This window comes from Chaetodon trifascialis, chromosome 19, assembly GCF_039877785.1.
Source record: "Chaetodon trifascialis isolate fChaTrf1 chromosome 19, fChaTrf1.hap1, whole genome shotgun sequence".
NCBI lineage: Eukaryota > Metazoa > Chordata > Actinopteri > Chaetodontiformes > Chaetodontidae > Chaetodon > Chaetodon trifascialis.
The window spans coordinates 3,404,703-3,429,267 of record NC_092074.1 but is presented as its reverse complement, the minus strand read 5'-3'; positions in this window follow the sequence as shown (position 1 = coordinate 3,429,267).

Genomic DNA, 24,565 nt, shown 5'->3' with positions numbered 1-24,565 from the left:
TCATCACAGTGAGGTTGTTAGGCTTGGAACTGTCGTGCCTGTTCAGAGACCAAAACCGAAACCTGTGCTCACTGACCGTAACTGGAAGCCTGCGCTGGAGCTGCTCAACAGAAGTGGTGGGTGGATCAATAAACTGTTAAGTTCCACCATGTATCTCCCTGTAAAACCACAAATTGTCCTTTTTACAATTCTGTTTGTCCAGGGATTAACCAAAGGAAATACAATGTGCTAATTAGTAATCTTTAGAGGTGTTTGATGCTCTGAATGCCACAAACACATTTCCATTTATCTATTGGGGTAGAGGAGAAATCTGACAGACAAATCCAGATGGTTCCAGATGGACAATATCTGGGGGTGACAGATCACTAGAATGAAAGAACAAGAAGGACTGTTTATTTTGCCTTTATCCTTGTTGCACCAATGCAGTGGTACTTCGGTGCTCATCAGAGAAGAGTGGCAATCAAATGTATATTTTTATCAAAGCATCTGTCATGCCAACTGTCCAGCACTTCTTACTTTATTTCAAAAAAACTAGTGTATAAAATTAACTGCTGCGTGCAAAAGATGATTTCTCCACTTCAGTCCTGCATGGCATAAGGCCCATACATGCATCCCACGTACTAAATGGAAAGTTCCTACAAGAGTAGGAAAAGTAGCAGGACAGATCATTGAGATTTATTTGACCAGTTGTGTGGATAAAACCTTTAGAAATGCTTTACAATGTGAAGAAGAGTGATGGCGAAGTGACCAGGAAACACCTCAGCAGGGGAGTGTCACATGGCTGACAAGGCACAGGCTCCTCAGCCAAACACACTGCACTGTCCCATCCATCGTGTGCTCTGGTCAGTCGTCCTAAAGGCCACTTCATCACAGCATGTCAGTGGGACAGAGCTGCGCTCTGTTTGAGTGCACTGGCCTGAGACGGGAATGAGGCCTCCATCAGTCTCTTTTTCACCACAGATCCATGAGCCATTAGATCCAACATGACTCATACAGCAGATCTAATGACAATAACACGAAACAACACACAGCATGGTGAATGTGAATGAATGAAATGAATGAATGAAATGTGTGACCTTTAATTAAATGGATTACATGTATGATCATAAGATGCAGTATTGCGCTTCCCTTGAATGGTCTCTGTCGTCCTCCTCCAGCCTAGTACAACGGAGGTGAACGGAACTTTGTGGTGTTAAGAGCACTGAGAATCTGTGCATGAAGAAAAAAACTTAAGACCTGCCAACACCTCTGAAGCTCAGTAATTAACAAATTGTATCTCATTGGTTTAATCTGCTGACTAACACAAATGTTCAAGTCCTCCAAATGAAATATCAAAGCCCTCTAGAATGACAGAGGTGTTTTCTGATCTGACTCCACTGTCAACATGACAGCACCATTTATCAGCTCCTGCAAAGCTATTACAAATCACTGCTGAACACTGAATCAGTTTTATGATGTGACAAAGCTATGGTTAAGAATTGGTTACGTTTAGGTACAAAAATGAACCGATTAAGTTTAAGTTAAAATTACTTTTAGGTTAGGGCAGCTTCATCGCCATGGTTACAATAAAAAAAAAAAAAACACATGGTTAAATGTATGGTATGATCATGCTCATGTCTAAAAATAACAATGTAATGAGTGTTGGTTGTAAAAATGCTGGCCCATCCATACTCCAAACATGCCCTCCTCCCAGTGCTGCAGTCATAATTACTCCGACCACTAGAGGGCATTGTCACGTGGACATAAACAGATGTAATTTACGCCCATTTTCTGAAATGGCCGATGCTTTTGTTCTTCTTGGGAGCAAAGAAATGTAAAATTGTCGACTTCAGTTTTTTGGGGAGTTAACTGCTTGGACTTTAAACAACAGCATATTCAACCACTCAGCACTTCTGTGCTGCGGCTCTGGACACAGCCAGATATGGTCAGCACAGGTTTTAGTATGAATCTATGCACGATGGTACCAATAGTGACAATGAGACTTCAGGAAACTGTGCAAAACCTGGCTGCATTTCACCAAGAAAGAGATCCAAGATGGGATTATGTGGCATCCAGGCCAGTAGCATCGTACCTGCTACATGCTACAGCAGTTAGCAGAGCTAAAACACTCAAGATACAGTCATTTATTTCATTCACTATGACCACCTCAAGGCACAAAGACTGGCATAATGTCTTGTTATAGGATGTTGAAAACTGAGTTCTGAATCCTTTATGAGTCCCATGGATATTTTGTGTGCTGTAATTTCTTCAGAAACCAGTTGGTTAACACCTTTCTTGCAATGTCTTCCCGGAGAGTTAGAAACTCATAGCACTCCATGCTGAAACTCCTCTGGGAGACATTTTGGACGATTACTTGTGTGGGATGTGGTAATGCAGTTATATCTCTGCACGCTGTGTAGCTCAGGGCTGCTGGAATAACATTAGACTTGATGGATACAGCTATCAAACACATTCTCATGATTGTCATGTGGCAGTCAAAAACAGTGTCTGGAGTTTCCTCCCACACAATCTTCTGTCCCAAAAGAAGCAATTACATTCAATTTACACTTATCGAATTATGAGTGACGGATAATTTGGACTGGATAAAGAGGTAAATAAAAATAAAACAGAGCAGTGATAAATATTTGTATGCCTTCTGCTGTGTTATAATGAGCACGATTAATCAGATGCAACAAAATTATAATTTTCTGCATCCTAATAAACTTAATCGACACTAATTATCAAGTCTGATTTAACGACTTCTTCCTCTTTGACAACTTTTCCAGTTTTGACTGCCACCATGGCTCAGACTGTGAGCCAGACTCAATTGCTAATATTTTCATAGGCTGCTCTCACAGATTCCAGCAAGAGTTAGATCACAATTTGTTCCAGATTGTCTGTGTGGCAGTTTGTTGGAGGAGCAGTTTGAGGCAGCTATTTTGCAAACTTGGTTCTCTCCTCCGGCACTATGGGAGGTTTGCCACAGAGGCTGAGCTGTTTGTATGCACTCATGGGTCATTTTGAAGTTGTGCTTCTTGCTCCCACACACACACACACAAAACATGCTTTCTTTTGGTCATGTTGAAACAAATGAAAATGCTGTTTTTTCTTCAGTTTTAGGTGGTTTTATGAGTTTGGCTTTCTGTTACTGGTTCTGTTTTTCCCATGCTCAGCTATATTTGGCGTCTCTGCTTACATTAACTGCAATGTTCTTCAGTTTACAGTAGTACTGCACATACATGGCAAAGGATAAGACTGGTGATATTTTGTGCTTTTCTTTGTGTGAAATCCCATAATCCAACAATGAGTCTATCGCTTTAACCAGTATTGTGTGTACTGAAACCTGATAGATCTTCTTCCTCTGTGCCACAGGACTCCACTGTTGTCCAAAAATCATTAAAAACTCATCAATGAGCCACACATGAGTGACATGTTCCTCATTAAACACACACTATAATTTATTCTGAAAACTCACGAGAACAGAAAATGCGTATGAATCCACTGCTAAAATAAAATGCTCCGTAAATGTGAAATTATGGTGCCCTGCTGTTTTAGGAAATTACTGAACCTTTTGAAAACATAAAACTGTGGCATATGTTTATCGTGCGCTCTCAGTGACCTATGGGTTTGACACGTAGTGTTACAGACAGGGGAGGGAAGTCATAAAGCTTGGAGAGGCGGACTAGCATGTTGTTGGTTATGGGATTTGTTGATAATAAAAACAGTTATAGATTTAGCCCAGAGAATTTTAGCTTTTTAAATGTGTTGAAAGAAGACAGTAGAAAGCAGATTGCTGCACTAGTCTGAACAAAGGACATCTTCATTCAGGAAATTAAGGTATTGGAAACAAGTGAAATAATCTAACCCCACTAGCAAATTTTTCCCCCTGTTGTTTTAAGAAAATACAATTTTCATGGTTCAATGGACAAAATGGAAGAATGGAGATTTTTTTGTAGTGTATCACAGTCTTTTGCTGCTGCCAGAAACATAAAGGACATAATGCCCTGTGTGTAGGATGTTGTTTTTTCCCCCAGAAGAGACCTACAGGTACATTACCAGATGCTAAGAACACATGAAAAAAAAAATGAAAAGCTTTCACAAATTGGTTCAATAATTTTTTGTTCTATAAAAAGCAACAAAACGGAAAGGTGTTTATTAGTAAATGTTGCTACAAGTTCCCTTAACAACCTGCAAATAAATTACAATTGGAAGTGAAGGCTACACAGAACAGCAGCTCCTCCACACTGTGCAGCTGCCAATAGTCGCTGACTCCCAACAGTCCTGCCAACTGCTGCTTGTCCCTTCTCTCTGGCAGACACGTCTTTTTAAGGCCCCTCGCCACTACAGCCTTTGAACACGGCACAGGCTGCAGGACACACTGTACTGACAAGATAAACACTCCACCCGTTCAAATGTCACAAATGAAAAGAATTCATGTCTTTTTAACTTATGAAATGACTCTGGTAATTTAATGCATGTAATGTTATTTATGGCATTTTAATACGCGACAGGATTTAAGCTTATTCATCCAAATATTCCTTTTTGGCCACAAAAACAAGATTGCTTTTATCTTGACTTGTTGCCTTCTGATCAATACCATCTTTGTGTGTGTTTGATCGCTGAGCCTACATGCATGAAGTCTGCATTTAAGCGATTTTGGTACTGAACCATAGATATTGCCAGCGGGTGGATCTGAGCTCTGGGAGAACATATGGGGTCAATTAGGCAGAGTTTGCTCCTGGATGGAGTTCAACTGATCCACAATAGGGACCTGCAGAATAGGTGGTCTCAGGCCATTTGGCAAGGCAATTGTGGGCAGCCTGTGAGTTAGCGACATGAAAGTATCAGGTGTTAGCCAGCAAATGATCCAGGAAAGGTGAGGCTGGGATAGCAGATTGGCTGGCTCGGGCCCCGTGTGACCAGCGTTTGCAGATAGAGGAGAGAGGGAGAGGAGGTAACCATGCATGATACACTGCTCTTCAGAAACACACTACATCAATGCTCCCTTTAAATAAAATTATAAAGCCCTGATTATATTCCTCTTGTGAAATGGTCAGAGTTGGACAAGCTACTTGAAAAATGTCATCAATTACATTTTTCTACATTTTGAACATTTTTAATAAAACACAGTTGGAAGATAACATCATATATCATATCTTTTCCATGTATTTAGGTCACATTTAACAAAAAAAAACCAAACCAAATAATCAAAAGAATATAGCCAATAAAGTCAAGCTATAGTCAAGTGGCTTTTCTCATTCCTATTTATCTATTTTTATATATACTAGGTTCCCTGGTATAATAGTCCAAGAGGCAAGTAGTCACTAGTCCTTTTTAGCTCATCTTGTCATTCTGGGAAAGCAGCAATCCCGTTTGACAGATGATTTGGACTCAGTCAGTCAGTCAGTGACTGGGATTAGAATCCGGAATGTTATTTAACTTCTTTACGGTTTTTGTTACTGAAAAAAGTAATCACATGTAAGTCATTATTAAAACATGCATTACTGTTCAACGCTAGAAACTGCTCTCTCTGTTTGGAGTTTCAGTTGTCCCAGTTTGGGATTCTGGAGACAACTGACAAGATTATCAATGTAAGCTAATTTAAAACACATACAGTAGCGGCATACATTTTTTTCATATTGTGGGCACATGTATTTAAGTCAAAGCTATGCTGAATCCACATAATGTCATACACATGCATGTGGATCAAAAGTTGGCTGGCTGGTGTTGCATTTGAGGTAGACCTAATTTTGAGTGGAACATGATAATATGTTCCATGAGACTTCAGCTGAGGTTAAGAGCATGCTCTTGGATCTCAATGAACCCTGATGACATAAAGTCTGAGTGAAACACACCACTCTGCTGTCCTATCCGTAACTGAGGCCCTCAGAAGAAACATGCTCGGAGCTTTTATGCTCTCCTAAACATGCCTTTTAGGTTTGTGAGTCATCCACAGTTTAGAGTTCAAACTGTGCTTCAGCGCATAAAAGGATTCAAAACCACAGTTTACAGTTCCCAGCAAAGCTATCCATCAGAAAAATGAAACCATGGTTTGAGCTTTTCAAATATTCACTTTGGTCTGCAGGGTGAAGTCACAAGTTGTCTACATGTTGTGTAAATTGGGGAGTCACAGTGGAAAATGGGCATGGATAAAAAAAATAGAACGGCTACTCAGTGGAATCAGAGAATGTCTAAACAGACAGAAAACGCAGAAAAGCCCTGTGTACTGTCTACCATGAAAAATTCTATTGATGAGCCCATGAAGGAGTTTTGATTGATCTTTTTTTCCACAGCGTATGTTTTCAGTTTTGAACATGAATTGGTCCTCATGCTTGTCTCTGAAAGAGAAACTTTATAGGTGCAAAATAGAAGCTGGAGGTTGTCATTTAAGTCAAATATATTTTTCTGAACCCTGATATACCAAACACTTAATGACACACAGATTCAAAGAGAAGGAGATTTAAAGAGAAAGTCTGGTTTATTAAAACCTGGGCTGTAGGTTATGTTATGAAGGTTTAGCCATCATGTAAATTGGGAATAATCTAGAAACATGGTGACATTGCTTAAACAGACATCTCAGGGGAAAAGAAATACCAGGAGTCAGATGATCAGAAGCACAGATTAGCAGAATTTATTAACAAAGAAAAAAAAACAAAACAAAAACATGTTCTTTGTTATCAACTAATCTGGTCCTGTCATGGACATTGGCCCTAAGACTAAATCTAGTTTTAGGAGCGTTAGTATTTTGTTCATCTAGTGTTCACATGGAGCGACGTGATAATGGAATTTGTGTTTAACCAAATTACATAAGTGACACAGATAACCTGAAACTCTGCAGTATTATTTCAGTATATACGTTCAGGTTGGTTCATAATGAAGACCCTACAGTGTAGTCTGCTGTGTACAGTGCACTGATGGGAGGCAGCAGGGTCATATGCAATGCAGAGATGGTGGTAGGTGGGTGGCCGGGGCTACAGTAGAAGCCAAATGGAGAATTTTTGTGCCAGGGCCACTTCACCTGTTCATTCAGCCATGATTATTCCCAATGTCATGTTATATTAAGACAAGAGCTGAAAATATATGTTTGAAAAAAGTTTGGAACCTGCCCTTCAAATACCTGTTAATAAATGAGAGAAAGGTCACGTTGAAACTACTCCATAAATACTACCTCGCTGAAATACTTTCTTCTTTAACTCCAAAACCAGTGTTTTAATATTGGCTGTTCAATATTGGCTGTTCATTGCCTTCAGTGGTGAAACATCTGCGTGTTTGCTTTAGGTCTGCACTGGAATGTTTTGGGCTGACAGACTTCATTCTCTTTACATGTACTTTCTTGATGATGTTGATGTTGAAGATGAAGGCAAAATATCGTTGATTAATTTTAGTTTTAAGTGGCCAAATTCTGCATACATGAATGTTAATTTTGCAACTTTCATTCCTTTTGCTCATTATAGTGTTGTAAAAAATCACAGATTGATTCAACTCTCAGCTGCTGGTGAGCATTAGATCACAACAGAAGAATAAAGCTGAAGTTGTAATAAATCAGGTTTGAGTGATTACTTCAATGCAGAGGTCAGTCCAAGCTTAAGGTTCAGTAATGACTGACTGTAACCTCTATAAAACCTGTTGCATGCTGAATTGTGACTCATTAAATCAGCTGTCACGTAGACATAACTCAGTTTAGATCACAGTATGACCTCTGATCATCTTGCAGCATCTGTGAATGCGTCGCTTTAAAGCCTTCAGCTCCTTGTAACAGCTGGCATTTCGCTACAGTAAAGCTGCAAACACTGAAGAATAACTTGAAAATAACCATTTTCTATGTGAAAAATTGCTTTCTCTTCATTTTGGGGTGACATTTTCATCCTTATGCATCATTTATATGCCCCCTAGAAAATGGAATGGGAAAAAGGTGACGGAGGAGATGAAATTATAAAATACCAGCCCTGTTTGGATTAAAGCATGTGTATGCACGTGTGTGCATGTGTGGATAGGCACCAAACCTGTCTGATTTTATTTGTCTCTGTCTGTACATGACTGCATGTGCATATACATATATATGTGTGTGTGTGTGTGTGTGTGTGTGTGTGTGTGTGTGTGTGTGTGTGTGTGTGTGTGTGCGTGCGCGCGTGCGTGTGTGTGTGTATGTGTGTGTATGTGAGAGAGAGAGGGAGAGAGATGGAGAATTTTCCATTGCATCTGAGAATGTCACAAATGTACATGAATTGAAACAGTGGGGCATTCCAAGCAATGTTGCAGGTCCAGGGGATAATTCTGCCTTTCAACTGCTTCCCATTTATTTCATAGCTGCAGCACTGTCATCTCACCCTGGTCAAGATGAAAAGCATCGTTGTGTAAAGAAATTGAAATGAAAATCCTTCTGCACCCAGCAGGATTGGGGGGGTGGGGGTATTATCTATGACTCAATGGCACTTCCCTGGGATAAGATCTAATTCTGGGAGGAAAATTTCTTTATATGGCCACCTGCTGTCATCAGCTTTGTCCCAGGATCACAAGTTGTTCTGGGTGACCGGTCTCGGGACACGGCGAGAGGAATGCACTCAGCTCCCCGCTGACATTTAGATCTCTTTATTTTCTCTTTCATTCAGCCCAGAGCTGGCTGGGAAGGATGGGGGGAGTTGCAGAGGGAGTGGGGTCCTGCATGAAGAGTCTGGGGGATAGAAGGGGTGGGTTGCAGGAGGCTGCAGCACAACACCAGCACCACCCACATTTCAGTGGTAACATGAATGCCATGACAAACTGCATTCACCAGTTTCCAAATTCTACAGCAGAATACACACAGTCATGGTCATTAGAAAAATTATCTTGTGCACTAGCTTGTAAAAAAAATGAACAGTGCACAGCCAAATATCCCACCAAACTGAATCGAAATCAGTTCAGAGGGCTCTGAGACAACCAACATAACATACCATCCTAGGTAAAGCTGGCAAAAGTCAATTATTTCCCTGAAAAATGAATTTGTTTTTGCTTTAAAAAGTCCTATCTCTTAAATGCTGTTTAGTGTTCAACGACATGCTGTGGTGGAAGAAATAACCTTTACTTAAAGCCGCACTAATCAGTATTTAGGGAATAAAGCCATGATATCTCAGCCTCTGCTGCTTCAATTTTGACAATTCTTCTTTTTAATCAGTCCCCTAACTGTACAGAGCTGCAATATTAAATCACAGCAGTGCCCCTTTAATCTAAAAAGTGACTAAGAAATAAATGAAAAAATGTAGTGGAGTTAAGAATAAAAAGTACTTTGACTTTGCTCTGTCTCTCATCATGAAGCAGCATCACCACTATCTTGATGCGCTCCTGGAAATAAATAAAAGAAAACAATCACACAAACGATGCTTTGTAGTGAATCAACTGGTGGCCGTGCAGCAGACCACTTACTTATCATTCAGCTCTTTGAGGGGAGCAGAGGGGGACCAACATAGTATTCTGTTGGTCTCAGTGAGCCTCTTGTGTCTCTGCAGCAGAACAATAGATCCTTGCAAAGAAGTCAGCTCAGAGCCAAGAGACAAATCTCACCAAAAGACACCTTTTGTTTCCCCTCAAACCAAATCTGCTGCTCCGCGCCACATAATTAATGGCCAGACGTATGTTTCTCTTTTCTTCTTGTGGCTGAATGGGAACTGTACCGCTGCCATTTGTCTTTCCCACGCATGTCATCACAAGACAGGCTCCATATAAAGCACAACATCGTAATTCATGCTGGCGTTGAAACTGGTAGATATAATCTGGTTCAGCATAAAAATGTTGAGATACACATATATTACAGCGAACTGACATAACCGGCACGTACTGGAATATTTGTGTTCCAAAAAGCCATGTTCAGAAAAATGTGGTTCTCATCAAGAATTTGTTGAGAAAAATAAGGAATATTTGACCTTTTTCTTTGGGTTGTGAGTATTTTTTTTTAACTCAGGCACATTTCCAGAGTGCCTTATCTACTATAAGAAAAAATCAAAACATGCTTTTCATCTGCAAACTTACTTTTTACATTTTATCACATTACAGTAAGTCCAAAGAGATTTCCACACACTTTGAAGTGAAGTGAAGTGTGAAATCTCTTCTATCAGTTTGGCCTCACTGATGCTTCCAGCACCTCAGCAAAGGTTTAGTCAGGTGGAGCAGTGGTCATCTTGAATAATCAAATTATAGTACAGGGGTGTCAGGGGGTCTTGGAAATTTTAGGTTTGTTATTTTCATATTTATAGTATAAAGTTTAGTACAGTATGTCCTGCTAATCTCCCCTATACATGGACATAATATAGGAAGAATCAGGTGTAGTCGCGCAAACTATCCAATGAATGTAAGCAAATTAAAACATCAAAGCTGAGCAGATCTGTTTCTGTGCTGCATTTCACCAATTCGATCTCATCTCAAGACTGTGTAGGTGTTTACATACCACTCCACTCACTTCTCCCTGATTCTCTTGTTAGCTTTGTAGCACCTATGGAGGGAGGGAGAAATTACCTTTCCACTGAGCGATCGGTCAAAACATCATTTAACTCTGATACAGGGATTTCTGTGGTATTACTCAACCAACTTTTGATACATTCTGTCATTTATTGCGTTGATAAATATCATTCTTATCAATACATTAAATCTGGTGATCTCACATACCTGTAATTGTTAGCATATAGCTCAACTCATTCTCAACCTGAGCGTTAATTAGCCAGAATATCTGAAAACGTGTGGGGAAAACAAGCCCATTCGCAAGATTTAAGTCCTCAGTCCCTAAGCCACTTAAAAAACAATAAAAAGAAAAAGACACAGCTGTAGCTGGATGATTCTATGCTTGCCCTATTAAATAATTTCAGCAGAATTCCTCACACTTTTAAACTGAAGATGTTATCATTTTATATTTTTATGTTTTATTAATTGTGTGTTGCACTTGTATTGAGTTCTGTCACGGATGCATTCCCTTTGTTAAGTATCTCCTGTATAGATCTATCAATTGCATTGTAAATAACTGTTTTTTTTTTTGTTTTTTTTTAACTCAACTTAAGGTATATTCAACTTCAGGTATATTTTGAAATACAATTTTATTTATTTATTTATTTCATAATAACCTTACATTACATTTTAAAACAATGAACCATCACAAACCATGCAACATGTTTCTTGAGTTCAAATGAATGGAATCTTTGAATCTCTTGTCAACTGGCGGCCTGCGAGCCATATCCAGCTCACCAAATCTTTCCATCGGTCCACATATAATGTCTAACATTACTCACCAGTGGAAGAGGTACAGTCCATTTTAGGAGTGATTGTTGATTAGCTTGGTGAACTCCTGGCAATGAACCAAAAATCCATAATTCAAAGTTCACCCATTCTGCAGAATTTGATTATTCTACAATCCATCCTCTCTGCTCTCTCTGGACCGACCATCAAACCGCTTAGCTCCTGGGCTGACCATTCCCTGGAGCCAACAGTCGCGTACTGGCTGGACTACGGGAGGTGTTGGAGAATCACTAAGCTTGTCTCTCACTTTGGTGACATCCAACTGTTGTATTGAGTCTCACACTGAGTATTTTTGTTTGCCTTGGGATACTGAAGAGGAGTTTTTTGTTGAGATAAAAACTCATTCATGAGTAGATGGATTATAGTGAGCGCTGACTGCCTCCTTGGCAGAAGTCTGAGAGCATTTTCTAGTTAAGTATCTACAGTATTCATGATTGACAAAATCTAGTTGAGGACCCCTGATCTACTGTATATGCAACAGATGGACATACTGTCGAGATGTCAAGTGTACAGACTTCAACTCATAACTACCTCTCAATTCAGCTGAGACACCGGTCGACTCTGGAGTGCTGCCAACCTGGTGTGTGCTGTAATTCCAGACTGTCTAAGAACATGAACATGAATCTAAATACTAATACATTTTCTCTCTAATGAAGCAGTAGGAAGCATTATTATACAAAAGGCCATGTGAGGCTGCACAAGGGGGAATCCCATCCTCACCAATCCAGCCTGATCCACTTCACTGCCCCAAATAAATACCTGATGTTAGAAATGAATCCTTCTCTCTCCCCAGGGAATGTCAAATTAAACATTAAGGGAACAAATAAATACATACAAGTATAAATTCAACTCATTATTAGCACAGCTGGACTGAACTATTGTTCATTTCAAGCAACTTTTGAAAAAGTTGAGGTAATTTCCTGATAAGCTACTATGCAATGTGATACTAATTGTACAGTCTACACAGTGTTCAGTTGGTGAGCTTCCAATTGAATAATTAGGATTAACTGTAAGTGGAACCTTGAGAGGGTACAGCAGGTCATTTGACTCAAGTAGAAAAGTGAAATTTGTCCACTCGCAGCATATTATGCAATGCATGTATATTAAAAATGGAGTTTCCAAAAACAAAAGAAATGTGAAAGGATATTGATTTGAGGTTAAATGTATAAGGTCTGTCAAGGAAATTCCTTTTTCTAAAAAAATGTGAATCCATCATTCATTGCAACACAATAATGTACACTTCTTCACCACCCCAACTGTGGATGCTTAGCCATCTCCAACCAAATCCTCCAATCAGAGATTTCCCTCTTATGAGGGCGTTCTTCCATTCTTTTCAGCACCACCAGTGTTTGAGCCCATGGTGATCTGCTTCCTGCAGGACTCTAAACACCAAACTCTAATTCCAATGTTCACAAAAAATTTAGTCTGACTTCAAAATGTCTTATTCTTTCTGTTCTGATTGTGGTGAGATTGTTTCGCCAATTACTTATCTGGTGTTGACCAATCACAAAGTGGAGCATGCTTGTTGTTATAATGTTGGTTTTGGCAAATGATCTTTCCAACCTTTATGGGTAATTCTACAACAATGGTCCATTTTGATCTGGCTGGTACTTGGTCTCCATTAGCTCACTAATGTCAGGTTTGAGGTGAGCATTAAATATACACAAAATACTCAATATAAAATTTCATGTCACACGACTATTGCTGCAGTCAGAAATTGAACAAACCATAAAAAAATTCAAAGAATTTGAAATACAAAGTGGTGGAAATGACAGTGGCTCCAAGGTACAAGTGTTCTTAAAAAGAAAAGAAGACCCCAAAATACCAATAGCTATATCTCATGATAGGTGACTGAAATGGCTATTTATGTGTTATTCTTCATAAGCTAAATTGCATAAATATTCAGTGATAATCTTTTCTTCACTCACTGAATGAGCTAACAAAATGGTGACTGAGCCTATGGCCCACTGATGATGCCGCTGCATTTGAAGTATTATGAGTGTCTGAGGGGACGTTCCTGTGAGAGAACTCAAGCGGCGCACTGTTAGTGATATGTTTTCTGTCCCCCAGCAGTGGTTGGTCCACCAGACAGGAAAGCTGGAGCTAGAGCAATACGACTTCACCTCATTTGTGTGTGACGCGACGTGCTGTTTTTCCCGTCTGTGCTGGTGCCATGACATCAATGACAACAGATGATGAGGCTTCAGAAATAATTTTGAAGATGTCACAGAGGCGACACTCTTTGGATCTTTGGGAAGCGATATCCAGAAACACACTTGCAATTACTACTTATTGGAACAGGTGCCGCTGAAATTCACAATTAAGTAAGGTTTAACCCTCTGGAGAATGTCTCTTTATTGTATACAATGAGCGTGTTTTATTTCTAGTAGCAAAATGTCATGTAGAGACAAGCTGAGAAAGCCAGTCGAAAGTGTTGATGTGGTGTTTTCACAAAGCATCTCATTTATGTCTGTACATCCTACACTTTTTTTTTTTCACAGAAATTATAAAACTTTAAAGTATTAATACTTTCAGTGATTTACAGTGCAGGCACACCTCAATGAAAAAGTCTTAAAAATGAGTTGGGATAAAATCACTTCATACTTTACTCTATTATAGTTTTATTTCTGACAGTTTTTCTCTTGTATTTGTGTATAAAATTTTAAACTTTTTTGTTTCAACTTTCTACAGTTCAATAGTCATATTTTGAAGAATTACCAATAAAAATTTGCTTCATTTTGCTTTTAACTTTGTGAAAGTGACAAAAATGCAAAAATTCATTCAAATGAACCGAGGGACTAAGGCTATACAGTGGAAATCCTGACAGTATTACACAATAAACAGAATGACTGAGCAGTTACTGATATTTAAATGTGCTTTTTGTGTTCAGGATATGGACTGGAAAAATATCAAAAACAAGATAAGATTAAGATAAGATATGGTAAGGTAAGGTCTTTACCCATCTTCAGAGAGAAAATACACAATATTACATTAAAATTAAACCTTTTCAGTCTTTTGCTTGGCTTTGCATTCAAGGACCCTTACAAAACAGCTCTTCCTCTGTCCCCCTGTCTGCTCTCCATATGTCTGTGCCTACATGGGACTCTTTATTGTGTGCATCTCAAGGTCTCCACTTTCACGGCAGTGGAACAGAGAGGTGTTTCTTAGGGAGCAGAGGCAGCGGCCTGCAGCCGTGGCCCTGCGTCGGGATCGCCTTACCCCATACAGCTCGGCTTTGTTATCGGATCTCCCAGGCTGAAGGACATAGTGCATCATCTAACCCGCCTTAATGCATGCAAGATGTCCAATCAGCGCAGTGTTTGGTCATTATGGCCACCGTGCCAGGCCTCCTTCCTGCAGGCCGTCACGGCTGGACCCAGGAGACCCCTCTGATGATCTCTGTTTCCCCTCACATGAGATCCCGTCCCAGGCTTCATTTATGCAGGGGGAAACACGCTTGGACTTGGGTGCCGACCATACATCAAACTCGTTAAATATTCCATCCGAGTGGAAACGCCGCTGACTCTGGTATCACACCCGATACTGAATCAGCTGGCTATGGAAGATGATACCTGTGGATTCTTTATGGCCCCTGAAGTTTCTCTACATTCAGCTAAGAATGATACGCCAACAGGATCTGTGAATATGTGACCAGCTCTTTTCTCTCTTTTTGTTTTTTGTCTTGAAACACCATATTTCATGTATATCTGTCTTTGTTAAAATCAGAGTTTTAATCACTGTCCAACATACATATGTCCCACATACCAACTCTATTTTGGGTTTATGATGTCGTCTGTTCACTCTTTAATGACTGACTGAAGTACATGCATGCTAAAATCACTTGATCACATAATGGAAATGGAGGAGCTACTTTTCATTAGCTTTTCATTATAGCCCTCAGTCTATTTTTACCCAGCACAAACTCTCTCAACATTCTCCATTCTGCAAGTATCTGAGCCAGCTGATTGAGACAGAATTCCTGCTCTTGCAGCTGTCGGTGTTGACACTGCTCTTGATGACGGATCACATGTGAACACAGGCGCTTTGTATATGACATGACATGCTCTATCTCAGTGGGGTATCTTTCCGCCTCACCTACGGCAATAACAATAACATTCTTCCCTCTGCAGAATGATTGAAAAGTTGAAATGTGTGGTCTCGTTACCGTTGCATCTTCATCAACGAACTCCTTTTCACATGTCGTCTGGAGTATGACAGCTGGAATTCATACTCTCTCGATCGACTTTGACTTTATTTTACATTTTCACTCTGACACCATCTGTACATTTTTAACCCAAAGTGGTAACAATCATTAAACTTTGGCCAACTATACAGTAACAGCTCAAACTAAATACTGTTTCACTGCATTCACGCACACAGGAATAGTGAGCTTGAGCTGGAAAACCATAATAACAATAATAAAAGATGATGGCACTCCCTGATAGCAGTGGGAAAGCTCCCTTCTTTCAGGAGAGGAGTCATGATTTACAAGGCAGCCACTCAACAGATTCATACCTACTGCAGTGAAAAAGACATGTATCATTTCGCCCAAATGTCTCTGCGATGTGTCGGCAGCTCTGAATAATATATTAGTCCGCAAACGAAGTGTTGTCTGCAGTGTGCATACAGAGCTGCAGACCCAATTCCAAATCAAATAGATATTTTTTCACTTTCCCCACAGCAGCACTTTTTTTTTTTTTTTTTCACTTTTTTTGGAACTGATTTGAATATTATAGACGGAGTGGTCTGTCTTTTCAGTGCAGGACGGGACTCTGCCAAGGAGAACAAAAACACAAACTGGGAGGCATTTTCTAACCAGCCAGGTAATCCGAAACAGTAGCAAAACCTTGAAAAATACGCGGGCATGCACACTGGAAGGGAAGCATACCGACTGGGACAATCAATCACACACACACCCCTCCACCTGATTATGGAGTGAAGTAGACCATCAACACAACACGCAGGCTCTCTCAGTCAGGTTTGATGCCACATCAATCACCTGGGCTTTGGCCAAACCAGATATGAGAATACAGAATACCATCAAATTAGGGTTTGTTGTTGAACTCAACTAAGCACATTTCCCTGTTTCTGCAGCCAGATGCTGAGCGCTCAGATCCGGTTGGGTGTGTTGGGTTACACACATGCCTTGGAGCTCGCTGCCCCCATAATCTGCTTAATGCCTTTGGCTTCCCGGGATGTTATTAATTAATTAAGACTTACAATCAGAGCTGATTTCTGGGGATGGCTTGAACACTTCTGCCACCCCGTATCGGTTTCTCCAAGCATTGCATTTTAATACTTTCAGTGATGTCACCACCCTATGATTTCACACAGCTGTTACTGTATGTCACTTCAAGCATTAGGTTTAAGTGGTTCCCCAACCACAGACTGATACTGGGCCACAGCACATTTGACGCCATGAAGAAACAATCTATTTCAGCATAAAAAGCTGAATGCACAAGCAAGTGACGCCTTTCTATATCTAATTTTCCCATCACTCCCAATGTCTCTCCCTGAACAACAACAGCGAGCAGGTCATCACTTGAGGTATCAGTCTATCATCACCACCTATTAGCACTTAGCAGAACATGACATCTGTGTGTGGCCACTGCCTGAGTGTTGCAGAGAAATCTGTCAACATTTTCAACGATATTTAGTAAGTGGTGACATTGAACTAAAATACATTTGAGTTTCAGGTCGCAATAAGTTTCATTTCTATGCTCAGCCATACTCCCTCCCCTCTCTTGTATGCTCCTTTCTCTTTCTATCTCTCTAACTGTCTGTCATTTTTTGTAGCAAGGCTCATTTTTGTGTGTTGGGAAGATAAATGAAGAAAACCAAAACAGACTGACTTACTTACCCCAGCGTGTTTAGGTGGACAATCCTGTCCATATACGTGTGTATTCTTTTGGTCTGGCCCTGACTTTTAACTGTTTTGGTCTCTTAGTTACAATGAAGAAAAGTTCTAATGCTATAGCATGCATATATTTTACATGAAAGTGACAGATTCCACCAAACCCAGTTTGGCAGAAGACCTCAACTCACCTGCAAGGAGCCCTGACCTCAACCTCATCAACACCTTTGGGATGAACTGAAATGCAGACTGTGAGCCTTATCACCTTATAATCTCCTTTGTTTTTGGAATGAGACGCTCAACATTCACATGTGGATGTTCACATACTGGCAAATGTAATGATGCTTTATGAAATTATTTGTAATGCTATTTTTTCAATGCCTTGAGCAGCGCTAATGAAATTCCATTTTCCTCCTTTGTATTATGGAGGCACAAATCACAGAGTTAGATACCTCAAAACTTGTACATTATGAATTAAAAAAAATGTAAACTATCTGCATAGACACCAGTAGATGTGAGTGAGGAAATATGTGCTTTCTGTAATTTGCCTAAACTGATTCATTCATTTTCTTTCCACATGAAAAAACAGGTGTCTGTTAATAAATCTTTTATGAGCTTCCAGCTACCTTTGGTCTTCTTTCAGTGAGAGTGTCACCAAACGTCGACACCCTTGAAGACTCCTGCGTGCACAGGTTGCAGTTTGCTATCAGTAATACACACAGTGTGTAAATTGCCCGGCTCTCTCTCAGTGGTGGCGTTCGTCCTTGTTTGTTGATGCTAAATCACAGTGTGACATGTTGCACCTGAGCTTCAAGGAGATCATGTTACCTTTCGGGGGGCTGATACAACTTTAATGGCTGGCTTTTGTTTAGAAGCGTATACATCTGTATTCTTACAGAGCAGGAGGAGAGTGGGGGGGCGGCACTCCTTTCAATGTCTTGGGGGTGTTCAAAGGAGTGACAGGCTTTAAAGTCAACAACGCAGCTGTGTTTACACAAATGTCTTCAGAAGTGAGGGCTAGGTGGTGCTAGGCGGGGGAGGCAGGTGGGGGTCAAGATGAGGTAATAACAGACGCTGAACCCCTCACCCCACATACAGAAGAAGAAGAAAAGATGCTCTAAATGACTGTACTCGGACACAAATCAGGAGACTGTCTTAACTTTTTTGTGCACTGAGTCCCTCAGGGATCGCTGCTGTCTTGCTGTGTTGAGTGAGTAATGGCGGACAAACCTAAACAATATGGAGCACAATGACTGCACCCACGTCAGCATGCTGGGGATCCAGTCTGACCTGCTATGGCTGTTTTTTTGTCCGTGTAAAAAAAATAAACAGTCATGGGGGGCCTGGATAAGTCAGTGAGTAAGGACGCTTGCCATGTGCTCATAGCACTGCATGCACTGCACTGCACTCTGAAGTTTACAGTCTACAATTAAATCATACCCATGATGGCTGTTTTATATCATTATCTGTGCCTGTACTATTCTTTACTTTGGGAAATATAAACATGACCCAGACATGTCTCTTTTATATGTCAGAAGTGCTGCAAAGACTTCCACAAAGGACACGCCTGTGCAGCAAGCCTCCTCTCTCCTCCAGATGCATTTTAGAAATCGAGACATCCTTCAAATGGCGCGCTGAAATAGGTTTCCGGGTAACAGACAGAAGGACACAGGAGAGAGGGGACGAGGAGGGACAAGATAAAGAAATGAGAGGAGCCCTAAGAATACTCCAAAGGTTGGATACAAACTTCTGATAATTCCTATAGAAACACATTTTTGTTGGTACTAAAATATAGGTTGATGCCCAGCACTAGTAAGGACTCAGTGTTTCTCCACCTCCAGAATTTTATTCCTGGTAGTGTTGAGACAGCTTTTAAAAAAGCAATATAACTCAACAGTTTACAGAATAGATAAAATATGAAAACCCAATAATCAACACACTTAGAGGCAGGCACACTCTAGAAACTTGGCCTCTTGGCCTCTTGGCCTCAGTTTTTCAGCCATGGATGATGTGATATGCTGCTGTAAAACCAGCCAGGACCAAAAAGTCAGCTGGAAGACCGCCTGTGGATCTTCCTTTGAATAGAATAGGATCAGTACGTTTGTTTGCATGCATTGCTTAATGCTCACTCGACAGCTCGATTATCATGCATACATTCTGTCAGAATCATGAGTAAATATTTATGCTTGGACTGTGTGTGAAGGACCTCCAGAAAAGGATAAACGTGTTATTGGCATTAATGGCTTGTTATGCACAGTATTATCCACATTCAGCATATTTCTATTGTTGCTAATTAAAGTCAATAGAAACACCATAAAAGTATGCATGTAACAGTTGGAAAAAGCATCTGTTGTGTGACAGATACTGGCTGTAGAAATGTTGGTAAGGACGCATGTCGAGTACTTGCACTGTGTGTTTGGATGGTGTTTCATGTATAGAATGGAATTAACTTTTGTCAGCACACACATCTTTCAGTACAAGCAGTGGATCCACAAGCAAACAACAACATACACTTCAAATAGAGAGTTCTCACACTCTTCACAGGAAGTTACATTATGAACATGATCTGAAATCTACAATCAGTAATGTTTTAATCTGCACAAAATAATTCCTTCCTTTTAACAGTCTGATAGCTGACAGAGAACACAATTTATCAGATTAATTTATTCTTTTATCATGTAAAAACACACCTTTGAACCAGGTGGTTACATAATGTATGTTAAATAAGGGATAATGGACACCTCGAAGGGCATCATCCCGCTTATACCATGGTCACTTAGGAAAGAAAGAAATATTAAATCAGTTATTAATATGTTTATGTTGTTTTTTACCGTTAAAATCGTAACTTTTTCCACAAGAAATGGCTGAGTGGACTATTTAATATCTCTCGTTGTGACGCATTGCCAAGGTAACCGGCTCTGGCCACAGAACCTGCAGCTCGGTCGGCCGCAGCTGTTACATTAGGCCTAATCAGTGGAGGGAAGTGAGATGATTGATAATGTTATGTTACGTGATACAAAGGATCATTTCAGAGGGCAAGTGCACCTCTTACCGCTTGTGTGTGTCCAGAGGATGATGCGACATTTTGTTTCAAAGAATCAAATAAGACAGATAGTTTCCTAAATCGTTTTTATTGCAAGAAATATTATCCACCATTCACTCTGATCATTAAATGTATATCAAGCAAGTAAGTCTATCCTAAATCGTTTTTATAAATATTATCCACCATTCACTCTGTATCAAGTAAGTAAGCAAGTAAGGTAAGCAAGACAGAAAGACAGGAAGTCTCTTAATGTTTTAACTGCCCATTTGGTGGTTTTCTTTGTGTTTACCTCGTCCTTGTCATCCTCTAAATTGTTCAATTCCTCCGGTGTCACCTCCTCGTGTCGCATCTCCTTCTTCTCATATTCTCTTCTCTCTTTCTCTTCTGCTGCATCCCAGTCTTCAAAATGATCAAATTCATCAAAGAGGTTAAAGGAAACTATAAAATCACTCATGTCGTCTACTGTCCTGCCGTTGTGATAAATAAAGTGTGAAATAACGTCTGTTGAGTCAGTGCAGTTTGAAAATGAAATAGACTGTTGGTGTGGAGTTAAAAGACTGAGTTTACCAAACCTCTGCAGCCCACTCCTCACCATTGGTGGAGACTCAAGGCTACCTTAGCTGTCACAAGTATAATACACCCAAATCTCCAACAAAGATGCTGGTATTCCAGTTGAATTGTGGGTAATGTAGGTGCCAGGCTCTGACAAGGATGAATAAAAAACATGGTGGGCTCTATTTTCGATTCTGCCGCTGGGGCGGTGCTGGCGCAGCGCTGGTGCAGCACAAAGTCAAGTCCGCTTCGCTGTTGGGGCGTGGCAGCGCAGACTTCGGTATTTGGTACAGTGACACAAGTGGTAACACTGTCACCTCACAGCTGGGAGGTCCCGGTTCGAATCCCGCTGTGGGCGCTGGTGGCATGTCCTCCACCATGCCTTCACTGCCTGCTGCTCGAGGAAAAAAGGCCTTTCTGTGAGGAGTTTGCATGTTCTCTGATGGCAGCCCACCGCTCCTGGTCTGCCGCGGAGGAAGGACGACCAGGATGGGGTGAAGGCGGAGGAAAAATTTCACCAGTGCATGGCCTGTGTGTGCATGTGGATGTGTTGTGTGACCAATAAAGGGGATTGTCCCTCCGACTGTTCTTCTTCTTCTCCTTCTTGTCCCTCCGATCCCTCTATTTTCGTGCACTGCGCTGCTGGTGCATCTCCTCCCCCTTCTCATCTCAGTCCCACCCAGTGGTGCAACTCGGAAGGAGGAAGGGGAGAAGGCGTGGAGTGGGTTTGGCACAGCCGAGTCAAATCTTCACCAATCACAGCAGCTCCTCGCCTCACCTTTAAAAACACCGCTGGAGAGGTTCATGGCAAGTTTCGAGGATGACTAAGACCCCACAGGAAAGTGTCCGACGCCCGAACTTCTCCCAGGAGGAGACTGACGTCACTCATGTCTAAATATGAGGTCCTTAGATGGTAAATCCTCGGCCTCCTCCTCATCCTCCTCAAAGCAATGATGTACTCCATCTTTGTAGATAACATTAAGCATTACAATGATAACATTTGTATTTGGAATGAAATGACGTGGGTAATAGCGGACAACGATCATCACTTACGGTTTTTCCATGTGTCTGTCTCTCTCTGTCTCTGAGTGCTCTGAGATAGATGCAGTATATATGCTCTGTAGGATGCCACGGCTGTTTCTGGTTGGCACAGCGACATTAATTGATTAGTTCGAACAAAAATAGAGCCCGGTATGTCTGGTATTGCTGCACTGATTAAAATCCTTCTTTGGAAAAAAAAAAAACAACTGTCCATCATGATAATGTTATAAGAATACAACGATAGAATGGAATGAACAGCCAGAGGATATCAAAAAAACACCAGACTACTGGTAGTTCAACCATTAGTTATTACAAAACAATGACCTTTGTTTGCATGTTCTCACTGACGCAGAGCAAAAAAAGTTTTAATGTTTGTGTGTTTCTGTAATGCACCACCTTGATTTTATTTACATCAAGTGTACCTATTCAATCATTTTTATCTCCTGTTTCTGTTTCTGTTTCTGTAGTTTCAAATCAGAAAGAGCAGAAACACCATAAAAATCCTCATAAAAATGGAGAAAACCATCTGTTGTTGGAAAGACGTGGCTGTAAAAATGTTAGTTTGGACCTCCTGAGACAGACCACAAAACCTGGGATGCTGGACGGTCCCTGCCCTCATTAAATGAGCATTATGCTTTGTCATATTGACTACATACACACCAAAAAACAAAAAGAAAAAAACAAACAAACAAAAAAAACAGCCAGGGTCATGCTTTTTCATGGCCAGTTATGTATTTGCCTTTATTGAGGCTGTGTGAGATGAGACCTCTGTGGCAAAAGAAAGGAGTTAAGCCCTAAACTCCATCATCAAAAGACAGCTGACAGTTATTCAATAAGAGGACAGCAAGGGGTGTTAAAGATTTTACTGGGAAGGGATTTTCACTCTAGGCAGGGCACATAAATCTGGACAAACAGGGTGCTTGGCCTGTTCGGATGACACAAATCGCCGCCTTGTTAGGATCAATAAAGTAAAACACAATGCTGCAAAAGCACAAGTGCAAACTGTGAGGCTCCGGAGGATTCAATAGCCCCAAAGAATGCGTGGGAATGGAGAGCTCAGGTTAGAGGAGAGCTTCAATCCCACCAACTCTGCCATGAAATAGAAAGGGAGAGAGCAATTGACCCATGAACCAGGCTGAAAGAGAAATCACTTGTTCTCGTAATGACTGCCTTCCACATCGGCAGAGAGCTGGCGGATATACGACTCGCAGTTGGGTAACTGTGCTGAGAGGAAGGATGAGGAGAAGGGAGGTTTGTCCAGCTCCTACTGGTCTCCAGCTGGTGTGCAGAATGATGATCAGCCCCCTCAACACTCTACCCCCCTCCAACTTCCCTATCCAAACAAGCACTATCAGATAAACACAAACAGGGCCATGTCTCGTAAAACTGAATCTGAGACAAATTAGCTAGCTCATTAGGCAGCTGAGGTGAGTTTCCTGAATGAATTGCTGAATTGGGAGGGTTTATACAGCTCTTGTTTATTTACAGAGAACAGCCCGCTCATTTGCATTCTCCTCTTCAAGTACAGGAACACTGAAGTGGGTGCTTATGTCTTCTGTGATAGTGGAGCTTATCCGGCTCTTTGGGGAGCATCTGTGGGCTGCTGTCTTCCAAAAATTCCTCACTACCCTGCGTGGGTCGTCTCAGTTCCAGACCCGACCGGTGTCAATGCAGGTGGAGCGCAGGAGCCCCACAGAGAACATAGGAGAAAGAGAACTCCCAGGTTCTTTTTCACAAGTGAAACTCATTCAAACGCACATTGATGTTTTGAGACCTTAGAAGGTTCACAGTTTTGTCAAAAATGAGTTAGTTGCATTACACTATTGGAGACTATTTGACTTTTTCATCTTGTTCACTTGACTTGTGAATCATCAGTATCATGTGTCCAAATATCTCAACATTTTTTTGTATTTTAAACGTGTAAAACGTCTAGAGTTTTAAAAAATAAGTCACGATCCACCTGTTCGAGAGAACCCCATTGTGAAACATGACAAGATTTTTATTTTATATATTCAGAGTACTTTCAGGCTGTCCAGGCTTGACCAATAGAAGAGAAACAGCACTTTCTACAGGCCCAAGACAACATACAGGCAGTGCATAGACACCTTTAGAGAGCAGAGACTGGGAAAATAAAATGTGAAGATACTGTCGGTGGATATCATGGATAAGGAACAATGATTACATTCACTATTTAGTATTCACTGCAGTTTTTTGAAAGCTAGTAAATTAGCATTACTTCATACTTTACGTTAGATTATGGCCAATAAATCCCAGGAAGAGTAGGACCTTGGCTCTCTGTAATGGGACAAACAAATGGACAAATCGTTAATCTAAGCTATCTCTGGCTGAGTCCAGTGTTGAGTGTGTGTCCCCATGTGTTAAATTAGCCTCACCCCAGCCTCCAAAACCCTCCCTGTGATCCTGATAAGCAGCATTAACTCCCCCTCACGACCCCGGCCCTCCAGACGCCCCATCAGCAGCTCCCCCCCCATGCCTCTGGTCATGTATTAATCGTCCCTGGTGTTCCATTTGAGAGGAGCACCACTCCCCTCCAACCGCCCCAAAGCTGCTCTGCCTGCCTCTCACACTAATGCGCACCCCCTCGGCCTATCTGTCGTGGAATTGCGCTGCTTCTCGGTGACAGCCTCTTCCAAATGGCTCCTTGATAGTCGGATATCTCTATGCCCACAACCCCACCCCTGCTCACACACACTCAGCGCTGCCCGGTGCAAGTCATCTGTCTTCCTCAAATCTATCTAATGGCGTGTTTCACGGGCCTCTCCGTGCTACACCAGCTGGTCTTTGAGGGGGGCTGAGGATCTGATGGCCCCTGGATATTT